Genomic DNA, 18,036 nt, shown 5'->3' with positions numbered 1-18,036 from the left:
TGTCACACTAGCCAGGGTCACAGCGTTACTCACCACATGTGACACGCTAGCCATGGTCACAGCGCTAGTCTTCATGTGTCATACTAGCCACGGTCACAGCGCTAGTCACCACATGGATCACACTAGCCATGATCACAGCGCTAGTCACCTCGTATGTGTCACACTAGCCACGGTTACATCGCTAGTCACCACGTGTGTCACACTAGCCACAGTCACATCGCTAGTCACCTCGTGTGTCACACTAGCCACGGTCACAGGGCTAGTCATCACATGTCACACTAGCCACGGTCAAAGCTGTAGTCACCACATGTCACACTAGCTACTGTCACAGCACTAGTCACCACATGTGTCACACTAGCCACGGTCACAGCGCTAGTCACCACATGTGTCACACTAGCCACGGCCACAAGGCTAGTCACCGTGTGTGACACTGGCCATGGTCACAGCGCTAGTCACCTCGTGTGTCACACTAGCCATGGTCACAGCGCTAGTCACCGTGTGTGTCACACTAACGACGGTCACAGGGCTAGTCACCACATGTGTCACACTAGCTACGGTCATATCGCTAGTCACCTCATGTGTCACACTAGCCACGGTCACTGCGCTAGTCACCACGTGTCACACTAGCCACGGTCACAGTGCTAGTCACCACGTGTCATGCTAGCCACGGTCACAGCGCTAGTCACCACATGTCTCACACTAGCCATGGTCACAGCGCTAGTCACCACGTGTGTCACACTAGCCACGGTCACAGCGCTAGTCACCACGTGTCACACTAGCCACGGTCACAGCACAAGTTACTAAACGTGTCACACTAGCCATGGTCACGGCACTGATCACCACGTGTGTTATACTAGCCACAGTCACTGCGCTAGTCACCACCTGCCACACTAGCCACGGTCACAGCGCTAGTCACCACATTTGTCACACTAGCCACGGTACAGCGCTAGTCACCACATGTGTCGTACTAGCCATGGTCACAGCGTTAGTCACCGTGGGTGTCACACTAGCCACGGTCACAGCGCTAGTCACCTCGTCTATCACACTAGCCTCAGTCACAGCGCTAGTCACCACATGTGTTACACGAGCCATGGTCGCAGCGCTAGTCACCACGTGTCACAGTAGCCATGGTCACAGCGCTAGTCACCAAGTGTCACACTAGCCACAGACACAGCGTTAGTCACTACATTTTTCACACTAGCCAGGTTACAGTGCCAGTCACCACGTGTCACACTAGCCATGGTCACAGCGCTAGTCACCGCGTGTGTCATACTAGCCACGGTCATAGCGCTAGTCACCACGTGTCACACTAGCCAGGTTACAGTGCCAGTCACCACGTGTCACACTAGCCATGGTCACAGCGGTAGTCACCTCGTATGTCACACTAGCCACGGTCACAGCGCTAGTCACCACGCGTGTCACACTAGCCACGGTCACAGCGCTAGTCACCGTGTGTCACACTGGCCATGATCACAGCACTAGTCACCTCGTGTGTCACACTAGCCACGGTCACAGCGCTAGTCACCGTGTATGTCACACTAGCCACGGTCGCAGGGCTAGTCACCACATGTGTCACACTAGCCAGGGTCACAGCGCTAGTCACCACATGTGTCACACTACCCACGGTCACATCGCTAGTCACCACGTGTGTCACACTAGCCACAGTCACAGCGCTAGTCACCACGTGTCACACTAGCCAGGGTCACAGCGTTAGTCACCACATGTGTCACGCTAGCCATGGTCACAGCGCTAGGCATCATGTGTCACTCTAGCCACGGTCACAGCGCTAGTCACCTCGTATGTGTCACACTAGCCACGGTTACATCGCTAGTCACCACGTGTGTCACACTAGCCACAGTCACATCGCTAGTCACCACGTGTGTCACACTAGCCATGGACACATCACTAGTCACCACGTGTGTCACACTAGCCACGGTCACATCGCTAGTCACCTCGTGTGTCACACTAGCCACGGTCACAGCGCTAGTCACCACGTGTCACACGAGCCATGGTCGCAGCGCTAGTCACCACGTGTCACAGTAGCCATGGTCACAGCGCTAGTCACCAAGTGTCACACTAGCCACGGACACAGCGTTAGTCACTACATTTTTCACACTAGCCAGGTTACAGTGCCAGTCACCACGTGTCACACTAGCCATGGTCACAGCGCTAGTCCCCGCGTGTGTCATACTAGCCACGGTCATAGTGCTAGTCACCACGTGTCACACGAGCCACGGTCACTGCGCTAGTCACCACGTGCCACACTAGCCACGGTCACAGCGCTAGTCACCACGTGTCACACTAGCCACGGTCACAGCGCTAGTGACCACATGTGTCACACTAGCCATGGTCACAGCACCAGTCACCACATGTGTCACACTATCCACGGTCACTGCGCTAGTCACCACGTGTTACACTAGCCACGGTCACAGCGCTAGTCACCGCATGTGTCACACTAGCCATGGTCACAGCGCCAGTCACCACGTGTGTCACACTATCCACAGTCACTGCGCTAGTCACCACATGTCACACTAACCATGGTCACAGCGCTAGTCACCACATGTGTCACACGAGCCACGGTCACAGCGCCAGTCACCACATGTGCCACACTAGCCATGTTCACAGCGCTAGTCACCATGTGTTACACTAGCCACGGTCACAGCACTAGTCACCAAGGGTCACACTAGCCACGGTCACAGCGGTAGTCACCACGTGTCACACTAACCATGGTCACAGCGGCAGTCACCACGTGTGTCACACTAGCCACAGTCACAGCGCTAGTCACCACATGTGTCACACTAGCCACGGTCACAGCGCTAGTCACCAACTGTCACACTAGCCACGGTCACAGCGTTAGTCACCACATGTGTCGCACTAGCCATGGTCACAGCGGTAGTCACCACATCTGTTACACTAGCCACGGTCACAGCGCTAGTCACGTGTGTCACACTAGCCACGTCACAGCGCTAGTCACCATGTGTCACACTGGCCATGGTCACAGCACTAGTCACCTTGTGTGTCACACTAGCCATGGTCCCAGCGCTAGTCACCGTGTTTTTCACACTCGCCACGGTCACAGGGCTAGTCACCACGTGTGTCACACTAGCCATGGTCACAGCGCTAGTCACCGTGTGTCTCACTAGCCATGGTCGCAGCGCTAGTCACTGTGTGTGTCACACTAACCACGTTCACAGGACTAGTCACCACATGTGTCACACAAGCAATGGTCACAGAGCTATTCACCACATGTGTCCCACTAGCCACAGTCACAGGACTAGTCACCACATGTCACACTAGCCACGGTCACAGTGCCAGTCACCTCATGTGTCGCATTAACCAAGGTCACAGCGGTAGTCACCTCGTATGTCACACTAGCCACGGTCACAGCGCTAGTCACCACGTGTGTCACAGTAGCCACGGTCACAGCGCTAGTCACCGTGTGTCACACTGGCCATGATCACAGCACTAGTCACCTCGTGTGTCACACTAGCCACGGTCACAGCGCTAGTCACCGCGTGTGTCACACTAGCCACAGTCACAGGACTAGTCACCACATGTGTCACACTAGCCAGGGTCACAGCGCTAGTCACCACATGTGTCACACTAGCCACGGTCACATCGCTAGTCACCACGTGTGTCACACTAGCCACAGTCACAGCGCTAGTCACCACGTGTAACACTAGCCAGGGTCACAGCATTAGTCACCACATGTGTCACGCTAGCCATGTTCACAGCGCTAGTCATCATGTGTCATACTAGCCAAGGTCACAGCGCTAGTCACCACATGGGTCACACTAGCCATGATCACAGCGCTAGTCTCCATGTGTGTCACACTAGCCACAGTCACAGCGCTAATCACCACGTGTCACCCTAGCCATGGTCACAGCGCTAGTCACCTCGTATGTGTCACACTAGCCACGGTTACATCACTAGTCACCATGTGTGTCACACTAGCCACGGTCACTGCGCTAGTCACCATGTGTGTCGCACTAGCCATGGTCACAGCGGTAGTCATCACGTCTGTCACACTAGCCACGGTCACAGCGCTAGTCACCAAGTGTGTCACACTAGCCACGGTCACAGCGCTAGTCACCGTGTGTGTCACACTAGCCACGGTCACTGCGCTAGTCACCATGTGTGTCGCACTAGCCATGGTCACAGCGGTAGTCATCACGTCTGTCACACTAGCCACGGTCACAGCGCTAGTCACCACGTGTGTCACACTAGCCCTGGTCACAGCACTAGTCACCATGTGTGTAACATTACCACGGTCACAGCGCTAGTCACCACGTGTCATACTAGCCAGGGTCACAGCGTTAGTCACCACATGTGTCACACTAGCCATGGTCACAGCGCTAGTCATCATGTGTCACACTAGCCACGGTCACAGCGCTAGTCACCACATGGGTCACACTAGCCATGATCACAGCGCTAGTCTCCATGTGTGTCACACTAGCCACGGTCACAGCGCTAATCACCACATGTGTCACTCTAGCCATGGTCACAGCGCTAGTCACCTCGTATGTGTCACACTAGCCACGGTTACATCGCTAATCACCACGTGTGTCATACTAGCCACAGTCACATCGCTAGTCACCACGTGTGTCACACTAGCCATGGACACATCGCTAGTCACCACATGTGTCACACTAGCCACGGTCACATCGCTAGTCACCTCGTGCGTCACACTAGCCACGGTCACAGGGCTAGTCATCACATGCCACACTAGCCACGGTCAAAGCTCTAGTCACCACATGTCACACTAGCCACGGTCACAGCGCTAGTCACCACATGTGTCACACTAGCCACGACCACAGGGCTAGTCACCTTGTGTGACACTGGCCATGGTCACAGCGCTAGTCACCTCGTGTGTCATACTAGCCATGGTCACAGCGCTAGTCACCGTGTGTGTCACACTAGCCACGGTCAAAGGGCTAGTCACCACATGTGTCACACTAGCCAGGGTCACAGCGCTAGTCACCACATGTGTCACACTAGCTACGGTCACATCGCTAGTCACCACGTGTGTCACACTAGCCACGGTCACTGCGCTAGTCACCACGTGTCATGCTAGCCACGGTCACAGCGCTAGTCACCACATGTCTCACACTAGCCAAGGTCACAGCGCTAGTCACCACGTGTGTCACACTAGCCAAGGTCACAGCGCTAGTCACCACGTGTGTCACGTTAGCCATGGTCACAGCGCTAGTCAACACATGTCACACTAGCCATGGTCACAGCGCTAGTCACCACATGTCATACTAGCCAGGGTCACAGCGTTAGTCACCACATGTGTCACACTAGCCATGGTCACAGCGCTAGTCATCATGTGTCACACTAGCCACGGTCACAGCGCTAGTCACCACATGGGTCACACTAGCCATGATCACAGCGCTAGTCTCCATGTGTGTCACACTAGCCACGGTCACAGCGCTAATCACCACATGTGTCACTCTAGCCATGGTCACAGCGCTAGTCACCTCGTATGTGTCACACTAGCCACGGTTACATCGCTAATCACCACGTGTGTCATACTAGCCACAGTCACATCGCTAGTCACCACGTGTGTCACACTAGCCATGGACACATCGCTAGTCACCACATGTGTCACACTAGCCACGGTCACATCGCTAGTCACCTCGTGCGTCACACTAGCCACGGTCACAGGGCTAGTCATCACATGCCACACTAGCCACGGTCAAAGCTCTAGTCACCACATGTCACACTAGCCACGGTCACAGCGCTAGTCACCACATGTGTCACACTAGCCACGACCACAGGGCTAGTCACCTTGTGTGACACTGGCCATGGTCACAGCGCTAGTCACCTCGTGTGTCATACTAGCCATGGTCACAGCGCTAGTCACCGTGTGTGTCACACTAGCCACGGTCAAAGGGCTAGTCACCACATGTGTCACACTAGCCAGGGTCACAGCGCTAGTCACCACATGTGTCACACTAGCTACGGTCACATCGCTAGTCACCACGTGTGTCACACTAGCCACGGTCACTGCGCTAGTCACCACGTGTCATGCTAGCCACGGTCACAGCGCTAGTCACCACATGTCTTACACTAGCCAAGGTCACAGCGCTAGTCACCACGTGTGTCACACTAGCCAAGGTCACAGCGCTAGTCACCACGTGTGTCACGTTAGCCATGGTCACAGCGCTAGTCAACACATGTCACACTAGCCATGGTCACAGCGCTAGTCACCACATGTCACACTAGCCCTGGTCACAGCGCTAGTCACCATGTGTGTCACACTACCACGGTCACAGCGCTAGTCACCACGTGTCACACTAGCCAGGGTCACAGCGTTAGTCACCACATGTGTCACGCTAACCATGGTCACAGCGCTAGTCATCATGTGTCACACTAGCCACGGTCACAGCGCTCGTCACCACATGGGTCACACTAGCCATGATCACAGCGCTAGTCTCCATGTGTGTCACACTAGCCACGATCACAGCGCTAATCACCACATGTGTCACACTAGCCATGGTCACAGCGCTAGTCACCTCGTATGTGTCACACTAGCCACGGTTACATCGCTAATCACCACGTGTGTCATACTAGCCACAGTCACATCGCTAGTCACCACGTGTGTCACACTAGCCATGGACACATCGCTAGTCACCACATGTGTCACACTAGCCACGGTCACATCGCTAGTCACCTCGTGCGTCACACTAGCCACGGTCACAGGGCTAGTCATCACATGCCACACTAGCCACGGTCAAAGCTCTAGTCACCACATGTCACACTAGCCATGGTCACAGCGCTAGTCACCACATGTGTCACACTAGCCACGGCCACAGGGCTAGTCACCGTGTGTGACACTGGCCATGGTCACAGCGCTAGTCACCTCGTGTGTCACACTAGCCATGGTCACAGCGCTAGTCACCGTGTGTGTCACACTAACGACGGTCACAGGGCTAGTCACCACATGTGTCACACTAGCTACGGTCACATCGCTAGTCACCTCATGTGTCACACTAGCCACGGTCACTGCGCTAGTCACCACGTGTCACACTAGCCACGGTCTCAGTGCTAGTCACCACGTGTCATGCTAGCCACGGTCACAGCGCTAGTCACCACATGTCTCACACTAGCCATGGTCACAGCGCTAGTCACCACGTGTGTCACACTAGCCACGGTCACAGCGCTAGTCACCACGTGTCACACTAGCCACGGTCACAGCACAAGTTACTAAATGTGTCACACTAGCCATGGTCACGGCACTGATCACCACGTGTGTTATACTAGCCACAGTCACTGCGCTAGTCACCACGTGCCACACTAGCCACGGTCACAGCGCTAGTCACCACATTTGTCACACTAGCCACGGTACAGCGCTAGTCACCACATGTGTCGTACTAGCCATGGTCACAGCGTTAGTCACCGTGGGTGTCACACTAGCCAAGGTCACAGCGCTAGTCACCACGTGTGTCACGTTAGCCATGGTCACAGCGCTAGTCAACACATGTCACACTAGCCATGGTCACAGTGCTAGTCACCACATGTCACACTAGCCCTGGTCACAGCGCTAGTCACCATGTGTGTCACACTACCACGGTCACAGCGCTAGTCACCACGTGTCACACTAGCCAGGGTCACAGCGTTAGTCACCACATGTGTCACGCTAACCATGGTCACAGCGCTAGTCATCATGTGTCACACTAGCCACGGTCACAGCGCTCGTCACCACATGGGTCACACTAGCCATGATCACAGCGCTAGTCGCCATGTGTGTCACACTAGCCACGATCACAGCGCTAATCACCACATGTGTCACACTAGCCATGGTCACAGCGCTAGTCACCTCGTATGTGTCACACTAGCCACGGTTACATCGCTAATCACCACGTGTGTCATACTAGCCACAGTCACATCGCTAGTCACCACGTGTGTCACACTAGCCATGGACACATCGCTAGTCACCACATGTGTCACACTAGCCACGGTCACATCGCTAGTCACCTGGTGCGTCACACTAGCCACGGTCACAGGGCTAGTCATCACATGCCACACTAGCCACGGTCAAAGCTCTAGTCACCACATGTCACACTAGCCATGGTCACAGCGCTAGTCACCACATGTGTCACACTAGCCACGGCCACAGGGCTAGTCACCTTGTGTGACACTGGCCATGGTCACAGCGCTAGTCACCTCGTGTGTCATACTAGCCATGGTCACAGCGCTAGTCACCATGTGTGTCACACTAGCCACAGTCAAAGGGCTAGTCACCACATGTGTCACACTAGCCAGGGTCACAGCGCTAGTCACCACATGTGTCACACTAGCTACGGTCACATCGCTAGTCACCACGTGTGTCACACTAGCCACGGTCACTGCGCTAGTCACCACATGTCTCACACTAGCCAAGGTCACAGCGCTAGTCACCACGTGCGTCACACTAGCCACGGTCACAGCGCTAGTCACCACGTGTCACACTAGCCAGGGTCACAGCGCTAATCACCTCATGTGTCACACTAGCCAAGGTCACAGCGCTAGTCACCACATGTGTCACACTGACCACGGTCACAGCGCTAGTCACCACGTGTGTCACACTGGCCACAGTCACAGCACTAGTCACCTCGTGTGTCACACTAGCCACGGTCACAGCGCTAGTCACCATGTGTCACACTAGACACAGTCACAGCGCTAGTCACCATGTGTCACACTAGCCGTGGTCACAGCGCTAGTCACCTCATGTGTCGCACTAACTACGGTCACAGCACTTGTCACCACATGTGTCACACTAGCCACAGTCACAGCGATAGTCACCGCGTGTGTCACGCTAACAACAGTCACAGCGCTAGTCACCACGTGTGTCACACTAGCCACGGTCACAGCGCTAGTCACCATGTGTCACACTAGCCACGGTCACAGCGCTAGTCACCCCGTGTGTCACACTAGCCATGGTCACAGCGCTAGGCACCCCGTGTGTCACACTAGCCATGGTCACAGCGCTAGTCACCCCGTGTGTCACACTAGCCATGGTCCCAATGCTAGTCACCACGTGTGTCACATTAGCCACGGTCACAATGCTAGTCACCACGTGTCACACTAGCCACGGTCACAGCGCTAGTCACCATGTGTGTCACACTCGCCACCGTCACAGCGCTAATCAGCAGATGTCACACTAGCCACGGTCACAGCGCTAGTCAGACTAGCCACGGTCACAGTGCTAGTCACCATATGTGTCACGCGAGCCACAGTCACAGTGCTAGACATCACGTGTCACACTCGCCACCGTCACAGCGCTAGTCAGCAGATGTCACACTAGCCACGGTCACAATGCTAATCACCGTGTGTGTTACACTATCCACGGTCACAGTGCTAGTCACCACGTATCTCACACTAGCCACGGTTACAGCGCTAGACACCTATGTGTCACACTAGCCACGGTCACTGCGCTAGTCACCACCTGTGTCACACTGTCCATGCAAAGTACGTTTTGATGTGTATTCACTGTTGTAATTTTGGGAACACGGCAGCAAATTTGCACAGCAAGCCCCCAAAAACAGCAATGAAATCATGACCAGATAATCTGTTCTATTGATCCTGGCTGAGGGATAAATATTCTGCCTCCCCATCCCATCTCCTTCTGCCTCTCGATCCCACCTCCTTCCCCCCATCCCATTCCACCTCTTTCTTCCTCCCCATTCCACCTCTTTCCCCCTCCCGCTCCACATCCCATCTCTGTCCCCCTCCCATTCTACCTCCTTCCCCCTCCCCATCCCATCTCCTTCTCCATTCTGCTCCCCATCCGCCCCACCCCACCCCTCTCTCTCCCCCACCCCCTCTCCTTTTGCACTCTTTCCCCTCCACATCCCCCTCTCTCCGCCACCATTCTCCCCGGTGTTTGTCTCTACCCCGATCAGTGTCCACGCGCGCACACTGATGGGGAAGCAAGTTGACGTGGGTAGTCTGGGGCGAGTCATGCTGGCAGCTGGAGCGATGACTCAGTCTCTAAATATAGTGCAGCATATAAACACAGACAAGACATGTAGACAGGAGCAGTCACCACAGGGCTAATCTGTCGCACGCACCATTTACAAAGGCATCATTGTGTAAGAGCAGTCATCGAGACCCATTGCTGATAAGAATTCGCCGTCGATTAAACAAAGCAGGTTGAAGTACAGCAGAAACCCTCAGCTCACCCACCTCCACGTGACACGGGTGTTCGCCTCATGGCAATGGGCTATCCCCTCGTGTTAAAAATCTACCAAGAGTCAAGTCACCTCACCCTAAAAGGGCCCTGATGCCACAGAGAGCTCACTGCCCCCGTGCCCTGCCCTGACGCAGGGTGAGATAGTGTGGCTGTTGCTGGAGATTCACAGGGCATCTAGGCCTAGTACTCTTGGTTCGCTTCATGCTCCAAACAGTGGCCCTGCACGAGTCCCAATACACTTCTGATTAAGGCTTCGGGAGGGTGAAGAAGGGGTATACTTTTCTTCAAAGTACTCCTTGACTATCCATTTTTTCCAGTAGACAATGGCGCCCCTTGTTATTTGGTGGGAGAATGACAGTCATGATCCCAAAGCCGAATCCAGACGTGTTTTGAGTACCCTGCGGTCTTTCTCAGCCCCTGTCTATGCTATCCGGGATCAGACATGAAGAATAGGTACCTAGCAAATATTACTGGATGGTGCAGATGCCTGTGGAACTGTACCCCAAAATTGGTCTGCACATTCAGGTAGGGAAGGGAAAAAATCAGGGGGAAGAGAAGTGTGGGTGAACAGGATTATATCAGATCATGTTATGTGTTATTTATTATTTATTTATTTATTTATTATCCGTTCATTGGGCAGAAAAAAGCATGGTAGGTGATTAGAGCCACATGGCGATATACAATGACACTTCCCAAAGCTCTGCATCACTGGGGTTTTCCTCACCTCATGTCTGGGTCTGTTGTAGACTAATTGATAGAGATTGATTGCTGTGATTAGTCAACAGCTCCATTACGTTGTATCATGTGATTACCAGGATGGTAGAAGGCGAACTAGATGCACCTTGGTCTTTCTCCGTCCAGCAATTCCTATGCTCCTATGACAGGCCCTTGTGGTCAGTGTATAACAGTTATTGATTGGATCACACACGGAGAGTAACAAGCGGTTGGCAGTCCATTCCAGGCAGCAGCCCTCATGGTTTATGTAGAGGATGCGCAAAGGGGCTCGATGGTTTACCAAAATTAAACCACGAATTTAGGTTCCTGATTCACTCGTGGTTTTATTTTTCCATCAGTCACTGGGTCCCTTGGTGTGTTTGTTTCAAAACACAACAGATAATTCTGCAACTTTATTCAGGTGCACTCTTCTAATTCTGGCTTCTTGTGTATCCCCCATTACCTTTGCTGCACCATTGGTGACCGTGCCTTCAGCCGCCTAGGCCCTAAGCTCTGGAATCCCTCCCTAAACCTCTCTGCCTCTCTCCTCCTTTAAGACACTCCTTAAAACCTACCTCCTTGACTAAGCTTTTGGTCACCTGCCCTAATATCTCCTTATGTGGCTCAGTGTCAAATTTTGTCCAATTACTCTCCTGTGAAGCACCTTGGGACATTTTACTATGTTAAGACGCTAATTAAATGCAAGTTGTTGTTGTTTATTCATAATCGTACTGTTTTCTCAATCCTGACACACAGCAGTTTTACTCTATGGGGATTTACCCAATGGAAGGCTTTGCTGTGATATAATGATAAGAGCTCTCCCCCCCCCCCGCCTTACCTAAAAGGGGAGGCCCACGGGTGCAGGCAACTCTCCGGCACTTCCTTTTAGTGGTCATTCTTCACGTGTTAGCCTGCACAGTGTGTGTTGGGCATGCTATTCAGTCACAGGAGGCATCACAGCTGAGCCCAATCTGGCTCTCAGCTGGTTTCTACAGGGGTCACTGGCTGTTTTCCCCACCCCACTTCAGAGCTACTGAGGCCCACTGCTGCACCCTTAATGCTGAGATCAGCTGAGCAGGAATTGAACCCAAGACCCACATTGGTCTGCACATTTGAACCCGCAGGGTATTGTGAGGCAACACTGGTATGCTGCAGTGTGCTCAGTTTGCAGTTAAAGAAAGAAAGAATTTGCATTTAACGACCTCAGGGCGTCCCCATGCACTTTACAGCCAATGAGTAGACTTTTTGAAGTCTACTCACTGTAGTTCTGTAGGAAACCCGGCAGCCAATTTGTGCACAGCAAGCTCCCACAAACAGCAATGAGTTAATGACCAGATCATCTGTTTTTTAATGCTGTTGGCAGAGGGATAAATGTTGACCAGGATACCGAGGCAACTCCCCTGCTCTTCTTTGAAATCTTTTACATCTGACCTCTATTCCCTAGAGTTTACAAGAATGAGAGGTAAACTCACTGAAACATATAAAATTCTTAAGGGGTTTGACAGGGTAGATGTTGGGAGGATGTTGTCCCTGGCTGGGGAGTCTAGAACTAGGCGTCACAGTCCCAGAATAAGAGGTGGGCCATTTAGGACTGAGATGAGCAGCAAATATCAGAAGATAGACACAGACAAGGAAGGTCCTTTGACCCACCTTACAAAATCTACAGTCAACTGATCTAATCAAGACTGTCCAAGCTTTTTGTCCTCGAGGACCAAGTATAAAGGTTAAATCTACGTCCCCAGTTAATTTTCATTTATCTCAGATTGCTGACACTACAAAATCCCAGTGTTCTGATTTAGGATTCATCCACCAATGAGGCAACGGTGCTAAGTGCAGGCCATTCCAAACCTCCAGGCCCACTAAATTCAAACCAGACAGACCAAGTGAGTAAGAAATAGAAGCACAAGTAGGATTGTGTCACCTGAACTTTGACGGCTGCATTTCCAGAGGCTGGCAATGCAGCCATCAAAGCTCAGTTGACATAATCCTACCTGTGCAATATTTGGCCAACAGGCCACAGTTTGGACACCCCACTCTTAAATTGCTTCATGTTTGTTTTTGCTTCCACTGACCTACCTGAAAGTCCATTCTACATGTTGCTCTATCTACCACATACAAAACTTTTTACCCTAGCACTGGTTACAAGTTTTAAGCTGACATGACTTCTGCTGGGCTACTGTTTAGTGTGTGTGTTGGAATGTGTGTTGGTGTATGTGTTGTGCGTGTATACACACACACTTGGGCATCCATTATTCTATATACAAACCATCTGAACCCCTTAATTAGATTCCAGTCTGTAACTCACTCCCAGGTATCTGTTATTGTATACATAGAGTCATAACGGCACAGAAGGAGGCCATTCGGCCCATCGAGTCCGTGCCGGCTCTCTGTAGAGCAATCCAGTCAGTCCCATTCCCCCGCTCTATCCTCATTGCCCTGCAAGTTTTTTTCCCTCAAGTGCCTATCCGGTCTCCCCTTGAAAACATTGAGTGTCTCCGCTTCCACCACTTCTGTCGGCAGCGAGTTCCAGGGCCTCACCACTCGCTGCGTAAATTTTTTTTTCCTCACGTCACCCCTGTATCTCAGGCCCAAAATCTTAAACCTGTGTCCCCTAGTCCTTGTACCATCAACTAGTGGGAACAGCCTTTCCCTGTCTAGCCTATCCAAACCCATCATAATCTTGTACACCTCTATCAAATCACCCCTCAACCTCCTTTGCTCTAACGAAAACAAATCCAGCTTCTCCAACCTATCCTTGTAGCTAAGATCCCCCATCCCCGGAACCATTCTGGTAAATCTCCTCTGCACCCTCTCAAGGGCCTTCACATCCTTCCTAAAGTGTGGTGACCAGAACTTTATAAAGGTTCAACATAACTTCTCTACTTTTTTACTCAATACCTCTATTTATGAAACCCAAGATCCCATATGCTTTGCTAACCACTCTCTCAATATGTCCTGCCACCTTCAGGGGCCTATGCACATTAACTCCCAGGTCCCGCTGTCCCTGCACACTCTTTAAAACTGTGTATATTGCCTCTCCCTGTTCCTTCTGCCAAAATGAATCACCTCACACTTCTCTGTATTAAATTCCATCTGCCACTTGTCTGCCCATTCTGCTAGCCTTTCTATGTCCTGTTGCAGTCAATTGGTATCATCCTCACTGTTTGCCACACCCCCAAGTTTGGTGTCATCTGCAAATTTAGAAATGGTTAGCACTGTTGCCTCACAGCGCCAGGGACCCGGGTTCGAATCCGGCCTCGGGTGACTGTCTGTGTGGAGTTTGCACATTGTCCCCGTGTTTGCGTGGGTTTCCTCCGGGTGCTCCGGTTTCCTCCCACAGTCCAAAAGATGTGCGGGTTAGGTTGATTGGCTATGATAAATTGACCCTTAGTGTTAGGGGGATTAAATACGTGGGGTTACAGGGATAGGGTGGGATATGTGTTGGTGTAGGGGTTATGGGGATCGGGTGGGATATGTGTCGGTGCAGGCTCGATGGGCCGAAATGGCCTCTATCTGCACTGTGGGGTTTCTGTGATTCTGTGATATTCCAATATCCAGCATTTATATATATCAAAACCATCTGAACCCTTTGATTAGATTGTAACTTGTAACTCATTCCCAGGTACCCTTATTTCTATATATAAACCATCTGAACCCCTCAATTAGATTCCACCCTGTAACTCCTTCCCAGGTAACAGAAAAAGAAAGACAGACTTGCATTTATATAGCGCCTTTCACGACCACCGGACATCCCAAAGTGCTTTACAGCCAATGAAGTGCTTTTTGAAGTGTAGTCACTGTTTTAATGTAGCAACCAATTTGCACATAGCAAGCTCCCACAAACAGCAACATGATAATGACCAGATAATGGGGGGGAAATTCGGTGGGCTGCACCACCAGTTAGCGCCTAAAGAGGGCACTCAGTGGCTTTAGCGCCACTGGCCACGCCTCCCACGATATTTAGCTGGGGCGATAATGGCGGCGTTAGCCTGTTGCGCTGCGCCGCCACCGATGACGTCATCGGTGTGCGCAGCGCCCCGCTACCGCCCCGATCGCGATATTTGGCAGTGACCGCCTCTGTAGCGCCGCTCGCTAATCGTGCCCGGTTCACGGGGCCTACCTGTGGCAGCAGTGGCGCAAATTAAGGTGGCGGTGCGGGGCGGCCGTTTTTTTTGGCAGCCGACTGCCAGCACCTCCGTCCCCGGCCTCCTGTTCTCCCCCCGCGGCATTGCCGGCTGTTTTCCGAGAGCCCGGCACTTCTCGGTGCCGGGCTCTTTTGCCGGCACTCGCGATCGCTCATCGCGCTGGTGCAGGCCCCTCCCCCTTAAGAATGGGAGGAAGGCCTGCAGTACCGCAGCGCGCCGTGCCGCAGCGTGTGGCGCTGCGGCACGTAGCGCTGCGATATTCAGTTTCAGCGCCCTAAGAGGGACACGGAGCGTCTCGAGCCTCGCCCCGTGTCCCTCTTGGGGCGCTCAAGCTGAATTTCCGGCGATCGCTGCTACTCCGATCGCAGCGCAAAATCTGGCGCCCAGGCGAGCTTGGCGCCCCGTTTGCGGCTCCACCCAATTTTCCCCCCAATCTGTTTTCGTGATTTTGGTTGAGGGATAAATATTGGCCAGGACACCGGGGATAACTCCCCTGCTCTTCTTCTAAATAGTGCCGTGGGATCTTTTACATCCACCTGTGAGGGCAGACCGGGCCTCAGTTTAACATTTCATTTCAGCCAATGAAGTACTTTTGAAGTGTAGTCTCTGTTGTACTGTAGGTAACACGGCAGCCAGTTTACGCACAGCAAGCTCTCAGAAAGAGCAGTGACCAGATCATCTGTTTTAGGTGTTAGTCGAGGGATAAATGTTTGGCCAGGAAACCGGGGAGAGCTCCCCTTTTCATCTTCCAATAGTGCCACAGGATCTTCTACACTCACCTGAGAGGGCAGACAGGGCTGAGTTTAACATTTCATCTGCAAGACGGCACCTCTAACAGTGCAGCACTCCCTCAGTACTGCAACGGAAGTATCAGCCTAGATTTTTGTGTTCAAGTCTCTGGAAGGGTACTTGAACCCACAACCTTCTGACTCAGAGGCAAGAGTGCTACCAACTGAGCCATATTATATATATATATATTAAAGATACATAGATAGATAGATAGAGAGAGAGAGAGAGATAGAGAAGCCATTAAGATAGATAGATAAGCTATTAAGATAGACAGATAAGCCATTAAAGCACATAGTTGAAGATGTGTGGAGATAGCTTTAATCTGCATCTGATCAGGGAATGCTTGATGCTAACACTGCATTACATATGTTAGAAAACATATTCTATTCTCCAGCGCTAGTCTCCTGACTGATAGTAACAAACATAAGCAGTGAATTGGATGTATGCAAGCTTGGCAATATTACATAGAATCTTATAGCACAGAAGGAAGCCATTCGGCCATTGTGCCTGTTCCAGCCCTTTGAAAGACCTAATCCAATTAGCTCCACGCCACCTGCTCTTTCACCATCACCCCACTTCACAGTACAGTGTAAAAACTCAAGATGGTTAATGCGGAAGCGATTGAAATCTTGTCCTTGCATTTAAATACACGATACAGATTTTTTTTTATTAGAAACAAGAATCTACTATTACTAAAAGGTTTTTTTGGCTTTTATATTATAAAAAGCACAAAGAAACCACAAACTATAGGTTTCATCGTGCCTATTGTAGGTAATAAAGATCAGAGAATAAAAATGGTCTCTGTGGACTCTTTGTTTACATGCACAGGCACTGATCCTACCATCTAGTTTTAATCAAGCGTTTCTAGTTGCACGCCAACTGTCTCTGACTGGCACACTGCCACATGCCCTGGCATGGAGCTGGGGCTATTAATACTATCTGCTAACCGTTGGCACAGACTGCGTGGATGCTCTCTGTGCCATCATTCAAGTGGAGTTACCCGCACCTCCCACCAACGCACACATTCGTCAGGCCAAACTGGAGCATCCAATTACACTGGATGGATCAATGAGATATTAAGCAAGGCAATTAGTAACTGTCTCGGAGCCTTGGCATGAAAGCAAACTTATTTAGGCAAAAGGTCACACAGAGGGCTAGTCACACCGTCTATTGTGTAAATGTTTGGAGCCCCCTTTTAATTCAGTACAGTAAAGGCTATTCATTGTGTAGCTTTTTGGAAAAAGGATCAAACCCCTTCCCCTTTACCCCCACTCAATAGTATTCTAATAGAATTACATGGAATTTACAGCACAGAAACAGGCCATTTGGCCCAAATGGTCCATACCAGTGTTTATGCTCCACACGAGCCTCCTCCCACCTCCTTTCATCTCACCCTCTCAACATGTCCTTCTATTCCTATCTCCCTCATGTACTTATCCAGCTTCCCCTTAAATACATCCATACTATTCGCTTCAACCACTCCATGTGGTAGCGAGCTCCACATTCTCACCACTCTCTGTGTAAAGAGGTTTCTCCTGAATTCCTTATTGGATTTATTATATTTATGGCCCCTAGTTTTGCACTCGCCACAAGTGGAAACATCTTCTCTATGTCTACCCTATTAAACCCCTTCATAATTTTAAAGACCTCCATTAGGTCACCCCTCAGACTTCACTTTTTTAGAGAAAAGAGCCCCAGCCTGTTCAGTCTTTCTTGATAGGTATAATCTCTCATTTTTGGTATCATTCTTATATATCTTTTTTTGCACCTCTATATTCTTTTTATAATATGGAGACCAGAACTGTACAAAGTATTCCAAGTGGGGTCTAACCAACATAACTTCTCTGCTTTTCAATTCTATTCCTCTAGAAATGAACCCAGTGCTTCATTTATATTTGTTATGGCCTTGTTAATTTGCTACTTTTAATGATTTGTGAATGTGTACCCCTAGATCCCTTTCTCCTCTGCCCCATTCAGACTCTTATTTTCCAAGCACTATGTGGCCTCCTTATTCCTCCTACCAAAATGCACCGCCTCACAGTTACCTTTATTGAAATGAATTTGCCAATTACACGCCCATTCTGCAAGTTTATTAATGTCTTCTTGTAATTTATCGCAGTCTTTATCAGTAGTAACTATATCCCCAATTTGGTGTTGTCTGCAAATTTTGAAATTGTACTTCCGATTCCCAGTTCCAAATTGTTTATGTAA

Source organism: Somniosus microcephalus, chromosome 12 (assembly GCF_052327205.1).
Source record: "Somniosus microcephalus isolate GS21.2 chromosome 12, FLI_Smic_1.0, whole genome shotgun sequence".
NCBI classification, from domain to species: domain Eukaryota; kingdom Metazoa; phylum Chordata; class Chondrichthyes; order Squaliformes; family Somniosidae; genus Somniosus; species Somniosus microcephalus.
This window is presented reverse-complemented; position numbering follows the sequence as displayed.